Raw genomic sequence first — 9,785 nt, forward strand, 5'->3', positions numbered from 1 at the left:
TGAACCAGATTATCCAAAACATTATCCGGATTTCTGAAATCTAAATATGTGGCTAAGAATGAAAAGGTGGGTCCCACCCCACCCCCTCAAACTTCCGATCGGACCAAGGGTCCAACCCCATTCCTTCCTTTTATTTTGAGCAACCATGGCATTATCCTTCTTCCTCTCCACATTATCACTCAAAAACCGAGATTTTAGCAAGAAAACCGAGGTAAAAAGTCGAGTTATTTACGTTTCCATCTTCGTTTCTTGAGTTTGTTTGCAAGAAAATGAGGTTTCAAAGATGAAAACCGATTCTTGCATGATCAAGTGATGTATACGGGTTATACAAGGGATCTTGGTCCAAGAAAGGAGTTAAACGAACCAAAAACGAATTTTTACGGTTTAAACTTTAGTTTTGAAACAATAACCGAAACTATAGTGTAAGAGGCTTGATTGTGAGTGTAACTTGCTTGGTATTGTGGTATGTTGGTTGTAGGTTCTGTTTTTAGTGGTAGATAAGGCGGAAAGACGAGTGTGTAGCTTGTAGTGGCGGAAAACGAAAGGTATATTCGGTTTATGTTCGGTATTGGATTTTTGGACAGATTGTGGTAGGTTTAGAGTTAGGTCATGAAATTTTACAGGGATGTTCTACACATGAAAATAAGAGTTCTGTGAAATTTTGGTAATTTTTGGACAAATGATGAATATTTGGTGAATTTAATGCTCGGTTTTGGCTAAAAATGGTGAAAAATAGTTTAAATCATGAAAAATTCTGGAAAATTGCAGATAAGCTTTTTATTACATGTAAAAGTCACACACAAAATTTTAGGTCAGTTGGAGAAGTCTAAGTAGGCTTTTCGGTTAAACGAGTTCTAGGGTTTTCTAGCTCGGTTTTAGTGAAAATGGCATGTAAAAGAATATTTTGGTTTTGGAAAAATTACAAGGGACTATGTGGATGGCAGGGGACATCCAGGAAAAATTTGGGATTTTTCTAAGGTCGTTTGGTATTTACGACATATTTATTGTTTAAATGGTGTTTAAAAATAGATAAATAAATTTTAAATATAAAAATTAATTCTGGAAATATTTTTATAAAATTCCCCACTGTCAAAAAGTGATTTGTGCAAAATTTCAAGATCCGAGATTAAACGGATAATTATTTGTGCAAAAACAAACTTTTAAAGCTTAAAATGCGTAAACCAGCAAAGTTCGGGTAGACGAGCTGACTGGTGTATAAAAACCCTAAAAATGAACTATTTTCATATAACTGAGTTAAACAAGTAAAATAAATCATCCGAAAATAATTCGGATGATTTGAGTAATTTTACCCGATTTAACAGTTTCCGGTGCGCTAAAGACGGAAACGGGTCCCGCAGCCAAACGGGGCTTCTAAACTGAGCTCTAATTTCACAACTTTAATTAAATTATCAGTCAACGACTATTTTCGGGTCGTGTGTGACCAAACTCAATTTTGGAACGTAAAAACGGATAACCGTGCTAGGCACACAAAACGGGGAAAACAAACTAATAGTAATTGTGACCATGGAACTCTAAACGATATCACAATCTGAGTCCGGAGAAGTGTTTCTGGGTTAATATTGCCACCGGAATGGGTACAGTACTGGGTTAACAGTGTCCCCAGATGTCCCTAGAAGTGTTTCTGGGTTAACATTGCCCCCGGAATGGGTACAGTACTGGGTTAACAGTGTCCCCAGATGTCCCTATAAGTGTTTCTGGGTTAACATTGCCCCCGGAATGGGTACAGTACTGGGTTAACAGTGTCCCCAGATGTATCGGTTGATACGGTTAAAGATTATATAAACTATAATTGTATAATAACGATCGTAGGGATCATATTACAGATTGGACGTGTTAACTAATAATGACTGTTGTACCTGCTTGCATGTGCTAAGGTGAGTTTCACGAGCCCCTTTTTCTGAATTGTTTTTAAATATTTTCATCGGGGCTGAAGCATGTTACTACTGAAATGTTTAAGTGCATACAGAACGCATGGATTTGCGTGGATTTATATATTTTTATTGTACGAGAATCGTACGGAAATGTACTAAGATGGTAATTGTCTGAGTTGCTAACATTCTAAGGCCCCGGAACACGAGTGATTAACTGAAAACCGGTAGAGTGTGGATAGTACTATTGGTCTGACAAACCCAACTGGTCCGGCATGGATTTGCTGATGTTTCCCAGCCAGTTGCACATGTCTATTTTGTTGTTATTTATTTTGCTATGTAATGTTAGACATAGCGGTTTGGGGCAGGGTCGTGGGCGGGGGATATGCCACGAGGGTTGTGTGTGATAGTCAGAGGTTTCACTTGTGGGCTCAGTATAATTACATCGATAATATTATATTTTGATAATGATTTATCATGGTTTACCCGAATTGTGAAACTCACCAACTATTCGTAGTTGACCCGTTTTCTCACATGCTTTTCAGGTACAATTAAGATGAAGTGTTTGCTTACGTGCTAAGTGCTTGATGTGTGTAAGATTTGCGTGCGGGATGTTAGGATACATTATAATAAATAGAATTATGTATCGTATTGTATGATGTGTGTATCACCTAGACGGTAATGAAATATGAGATAATGTAATTTGAAGTATATTAATGTATTCAGTTTTCTTTATAAACAATGTGGTTGATGTCAGAGGTGTCTGTTGCATCCCATTTACGTTTCCGCTGCGGTTACGGGGTGCTACATTTAATAATTTATGTCTAAGTATTGTAGGTTCCTGAACGGATCGTACACGGGATATCGCTAACAACGCAGGTGCGGAATCCCTGCGCAGGTAGTTACGAGTGTAGAGATAGAATCACACGAGCAATAAATCAACCACGTTATATTGATAACCGAACACGTGACTCACGGTCACTATTACAGAAAATAACACGTAACACCAATATGAAACACACTGAAACAAACCCTAAACGACCAACACTCAAACTGTTTCAGCGAAACAGTTTTATACACGATGGCGAAGTTGTCCATAACTTCGCTGATTCAACAAGTTCGCCATAGCGAACTTGTTGACAACTTCGCGTATTACAAAACAATCATAAACAAAACATAATTACATTACAGACTCGATTACAAATGCTAGACTATGAACTACTGACACACATGTACCAACAGACTCCCCCTTGGCAGTAGCTTCATATCTTGATCTTCAAATCTTGAGTCTTGTAATCTTCACCTCTACGCGTGCGCCCCTTCTCTCACACATACCGACACTACCCCTTGATATTTCCTAGCTTGATCCTTCCACGCAGGAATGTAGAAGATCTTCTTCTCGTTGAGCACTTTCAAATCAGCCTGCGACAGATTAACAAGATGCATCGGGTCGTAAACCCGAAGTACTTCTTGTTCATCCTCATCTTCCATTACTGCCTCAACTGTCTCGCAATCTACGTACCACCATTTTAAATCTTTTAGGACGTTCTTGGGCATAACTTTCATCGGTACTTCTTTCAAATGACGGACTGGTTTATACTTCATAACCATCCATGGTTTGCCGTCAGCCCTCATTCCACGATCTTTGTCTTCTATCAACTTTCCTTTTTGAGGCTTTAGCAGTTCAAACTTTTTGTCTTTAATGGCTTCTTTCCATACAATCTTCTCAATGATTCTTGCCATATCATCATTGCTTCTATTGATCAGCCCCAATCTCGCTAAATCTTTCACCTCACATTCTGGTAAGGAATTCAGAGATCTCAACAATCTCTTAAAGTACTGAATGCCGTCGTACCGTTTGATCACAAATAGTTTCAGCTCTTTGTCGTACAACCAGCATATGATTCCCTTCTTTGACTCTGCATAGCCCTTTATATTATAAGTCTTTCTAAACATCGTTGGCACTGCAGGCTTCTTGGTTTTAACAAACCACTGAGCACAGCCTTCTTTCCAGTTCGGCTGCTCCTCCCATACTGTATCTTCTATCACACTCTCATCCCCCAATTCTGATCTCTCAACAGCTGGAATCTCATGTTCCACTGAATCATCCACAATCTCACCTTCTTCTAATACATCTTCCACATTAATCTGTTCTCCTATCCTCTCAATCTCATCCATAGGCAACACGTCGTCATCATCCATCAACTCATCGTCCTCCTCCTCATCCAACTCCTTCAAAGCATCGATAACGTCTTCAACATCAGCGTCGTCATCCACAACTACAACATCATCACCAGCTGCATTTGTAGACTCCCCCTCAGTTGTGGAAGCCCCAAGAGCCTGAGAGGTTCTTGGCAGCTCATCACCTGCACCGGAAGGTGCATTGGGATCATCGTCATGATCTTCTCGTCTTTTCGTTCTCAACTCGTCGCCCCTACAAGTATTCTCCCCCTGAGATGCCAAGTAATCCTTGAAGGCATCTATTATTCTTCCATGTTCAACCAGGAGGGCAGCTTGTAGTCGATTGGATTCCACTAGGCTTTGAATGGTCTTTGTCTGATCAGCAACAATCCGCTCTAGTGATGTAATCCTCTCGGAATCTGAAGTAGGCGTTGGAGTTGGCGGGACATCAGCAGAAGTGACCGCAGGTGGTACACTTGGTAACACTGCAGTAGAAGTGATTGTCGACTCCACAAATCGTGCAACTACCACCGGTGGATTAAGCGGTTGGGGTGGTAGGGACACAATTGCTGGGGCCGACGTCTCGACCGATGTAACCTGTGCTGTAGTAGTAATAAGAGACATACCAGACAAGGCAGGTGGAGCAAAACGTACTAGTCTTGAAGATTCTCCAGCTCCCGAACCTATACCTCTCTGTTCTCTTCTTGAACGTCTAAGCACAATCTGCACTGCCTCCTCTTCATCCTCATCCTCCTCCACAGTTCTCGGCCTCTTTCCCGTAGTCCGTTCCCGAGACACCATAAGTCTTCTTGCCTCAGCAAACGTCTCGTCTAGATCAGAGTCAGCTACCGAAGTAGCTGCACTGGTAACATCCATAAATTGAGGACCCGAGACATCCATATCAAACACACCATGTACGCCAAAGGCAACATTAAGATCAACGTCTTCAGCAGTAGACACAGCATGAGATACAGTAGCTGGCACAGCAGCAGAGGCAACAGTAGAAACCACAGGCGCAGCTGATACAGCATGAGGTGCTGCCGCCTGATGTGGTTGGGGATCTCTGAACTCGTCCCCTCCTGCAGGAACATACTCCGGGTTGATGAGATACCCGAAAAGTGGAGTATGCCTGGGACGCCGCTCAGGGTTGCTACGAGTGCTCGACGTCCTGCACTGAGCAAAGATACGTTTTGTTACGCACTCAACGTATCTGATAGGGCGTCTTTGCGGTATAGACGGAGCGACATGATTAATAATCATTTGTAGAAATCGAGGATACATAATAAAACGCTCGCGCGCCGTCGCCCGTCTCTGACGATCAATCTCGTAAAAGATTAGCTGACTAGCAGAATATCTGCGGTTGTAAGTCAGCGCAATCATGGCCGATTGCATCGTCGCACCCATCCCGTCTGTTCCTGCCTTTCTGCCGGACATGCATACTATTAACACATGCATCAGAAAGCGCCATTGATCCAGCAGAAAGCCTTTCCTCCTCTGCGAGTCCCCCAGCGGACCCGAATAACCCATCCTCAAGTAAGCTCCGTCACGGAAAGGAGCTACGAACTCCGTTGGGTCGTCTCTCGTTTCATCACCGAACTGCAGAGCCAACCGTATGTCTTCCGAGGAAAACTGTATGTTGTGACCATTTACGGTTGCTCGCATCACCGGAGGCTCAGGTCTGCAATCATAATACACCGTCTGCCAGAAATCTTCAATGTTAGGCAGAGATATGGGTAGTGTATTAGTGATTGCGTGAAAAACTCGTGATCGTTGGAGAAATGTGATAATCTCCCTATAGTCTTCAACGCCTCGTGCGTCTGGATCCAAAGTGATGTATTGGTTATGGGCTGGAAAGAATTGTCGTTGCTCATCACCATCATCACCACCAGCACCTCCAACAGCAGCCATATCTGCATAAAACAAATCAAGTTAGAGACCATATAACCATCTCACAAGTTCGCTGTGTACCATGTGCGAAGTTGTGATGTACACAGAACAGGCGAATTTAAAGGTGAGGCGAAGTTGGGAACAACTTCGCTTCATCTGTAAGTTCGTCTGAAATCTTATAAAAAAAAATTGAAATAGGCGAAGTTGTGTTCAAGGCGAAGTTATGGATAACTTCGCCATAGGCGAAATTAAGCTTTAAGCGAAGTTGTGGATAACATCGCTGAAGGCGAACTTAAGCCACTGGCGAAGTTGAGAATAACTTCGCGTAAACCTTAACTTCGCCTGAATCTGAAACGGCGACTGTTCAGATTCAAACAAGTTTTATCCGACGTTTCGGACCGATTTATGGATATAACAATGAAGTCCAACATATTTCAATGGCGTTAGGACGAAAAGGTCGTCCATGAACACGTAACGTGAGGTCGAAAAACTTGGTTTCGAAGGTTCGACGACCCGAGGTCTCGAACCGGGTAAAACAATAAAGAGAAAGATAGGATGATATTGACAACACATACCACTAGTATAGTAGAAACAAGGAACACAAGATCGAAAACGGAATGAAAACAAGATCGCCGGATATAATGTATTTGATAATATGTTCGCCGGAAAATAAGAATTTATGTTACTGATACTGTTTCAAAATCCTTATATAGGGCAGAGTTTGTTCAGGCGAAGTTACGTTTAACTTCGCCTAGGCGAAGTTAAGCACAACTTCGCCGAATTCAACAACTTCGCCCGTATTTTCAAAATCAGCCCTTTAAGTTTGAAAAATCTTGCAGTTAACACTAGAAGTTTCCAAAAAGAGTTAAACAAATATGATCAAGACCCAGTAACCAACAATAAAATAATATAACTACAAAAACTAAAAAACTTAGAAAAATTTTAACGAAATAAGGGATCAAATTTCAGTCTAGTCAGAGACCACTACGTTTTAGAAAAGATTCTAACAGGAATCATACTAACGATGTGACTGTCACTTAGATCCGTGTTTAGCTGTATTATGACATAGAGACACAGGTTGTAAGCATGTAAATAACGTAAATGGTTTTCATCGTTTCTGTGATACGGATTAAGGTTCAATTAAGCTCAAAAATTTAAGATGGCAACATCTCAGAGATAATGATGTCTTCTATCTATTCTCAAAGCGTATTTGGCTATACCCAAGTCACCCCGAGTTGACTTCGACCCATAGTGTCTGATTAATTTGTATATACTCGTTGACTGCATCCCGTTCTCTTCTTACTCCAGACATGAGAAGTCTTGATTGTTACTATGTCTCATAAGTACTTAAAAATATACACGTATATATATATATATATATATATATATATATTTTTTTTTTAAACAAACATTTTTATCGACTTCGGAGTACTAAACCACTGCAAGTCCCGAATCTGGATCACTGCAGTATCTTGAAATGCTTTCTTCACGGGAATCAGAACACTTACGGGCTCGTGTATGACTGGGTAGTCGCTTTTCTGCCTATCCTTCGAAAAGATATGTATGAAGACATACAAAACTCTTAAGGAGTTTCCACGTAAATTCGAGTAAATTTAAGTTAGTATCACATACACTTTTACGCACCATAAAAATTACCATGACATACAATGACTGTTCTAAAGCCTTTTAAGCCTAATAACTTCACTACTTAAGCACACACAATCAGTATATATATCATTTTCCAAGGTTGGATCAATTTTCTGTTAAACACAGCATAGAACTTCTTACGAAGTAACAGACTTGAAAATTAATTTCATTTCCCAAAAGAGAAAAAAAAAAAACTTTAATTTCAATCGCCCCAATCACGTCAAAGTCGTCAGGTAAACGGCTATCCTGAAGGTCCAATGGATCAACTGGACCGACCACATACAAGTATGTGTCCTTCTTACTAAGTATGACCGACTAATTTTCAGCAACTGAAAGAACACACGTCATAGCTGCCCCGGTTACTTTCAGTCTTCCGGTTAATGGCTATCCTTATTTTCTAAGTCGAAAAACGAGGACCAAAACATATCCGAGGATATGTCCATCAAACTGAGGTAACCGACTGATTTTAAGCAAAAATGACCCTTTTTTTTTCTTTTTTTTTTAAAACAAAGACATGGTTACTCGGGATTGATCATCCCGTTTAGCTCAATTAGGTTTTGAAATCTGGATTTATCAAACGCTTTTGTAAACAAGTCAGCAACATTTTCAAGTGTATCAACTTTTTCGATCTTTATCAGTTTCTTCTCAGCACAATCCCGTATGAAGTGATGACGAATGTCAATATGCTTAGTTTTACTGTGCTTCACGGGATTGTTAATTACTGAGATGGCGGCAGTGTTATCAATTAAAATAGGAGTAAGTAAGAAATTCAGACCATAGTCGCGCAATTGTTGCTGAATCCACAAAACCTGAGAGCAGCAGTTGGATGCTGCCATGTATTCAGCTTCGCATGTTGAAATTGCAACTGATGTCTGTTTCTTGCACTGCCAGGAAACTAATCTTCCTCCAAGAAACTGACAGCCTCCTGTTGTTGACTTCCGACTCTGATTACATCCACCATAATCAGAATCTGTATATGCCACCAGTTCAACGTCTCCTCCCTTTGGGTACCACAACCCTAGTTTCGGCTTGCCCTTAAGATACCGCAAAATCCTCTTCACACCTTTCATGTGAGATTCCTTTGGGTTTGCCTGAAAACGAGCACAAAGACAAACAGAAAACATTATATCGGGCCTAGAAGCAGTTAAATACATTAATGAACCTATTATCGCCCGATACAGAGTAGGGTCCACATCTGCGTCACCATCTGAGTCGTCTCGTCTTTCGTTTTCAGAAAATATACCCACGAGTATCGCGAGTAATCATCAGTTATCACCAAGCAGTAAGAAGTACCGCCTAGACTTTGTACATTCACCGGACCGAAGAGATCCATATGAAGTAGTTCTAGAGTACCAGCAATTGAGTTGATCGTCTTGGTGAGATGGCTTTTCTTGTGTTGTTTTCCCTTCTTGCACGCTATGCATTTATCTTCAAAGTTAAAACTCTTTAAGGGAACGCCCATCACAAGCCCATTTTTGACAATGAAGTTCATCTTACGAAGATGAATATGTCCCATTCTCCTGTGCCATAATTCTGATTCTGATTCGCTTGCCTTTGTCATTAAACAGGATTCTCCGGTGGCCATTTCAGTAGACCTCATATCCATCACGTATGTATTCGTTTCTCCTGGAGCTTTCATTACTATCCATTCTTCTGGTATATGAAAACCAGGCTTCAATACAATCGCTTCATTCTTAGTGAAATGGACAGTGTATTCTTTATCACAAATCTGCGACACACTCAGCAGATTGTGCTTTAATTCCTCCACAAAGTTTACATTTTCAAGTGTCATTCTCCCATTCGACACAGTTCCTCTACCAGTAATCCTTCCACCGCTTTCACCAGCAAAACTAACTCTAGCTCCCTGAACAGGTTTTAAGTCTTGCAACAAGTGTTTGTTGCCTGTCATGTGCCTGGAACAGCCGCTATCTACAATCCAAAGATTGTTTGCAGCCCTGTTCAACTGTTCCTGCACAATAAAACAAAGAGTTAGAATCTTGGGACCCAAGACCAATTGGTCTTGGATCGATACGTCCCGTACCCTGGCTTTCTCAAGTTAGCGTCAGGATAATTTCTGTAAGTCCTGTTAGGGAATCTCCTTGCAGATTGGGTGTAATGCCTTCCAAACCTTTGAGAATTGAAAGTGTTATATCTTGAGGTTTGGTTGTAAAAATGAGGTTG

The sequence above is a fragment of the Bidens hawaiensis genome, unplaced genomic scaffold (assembly GCF_021521415.1).
Source record: "Bidens hawaiensis isolate Kalapana, Puna unplaced genomic scaffold, B.hawaiensis_p1.1 tig00026442_1, whole genome shotgun sequence".
NCBI lineage: Eukaryota > Viridiplantae > Streptophyta > Magnoliopsida > Asterales > Asteraceae > Bidens > Bidens hawaiensis.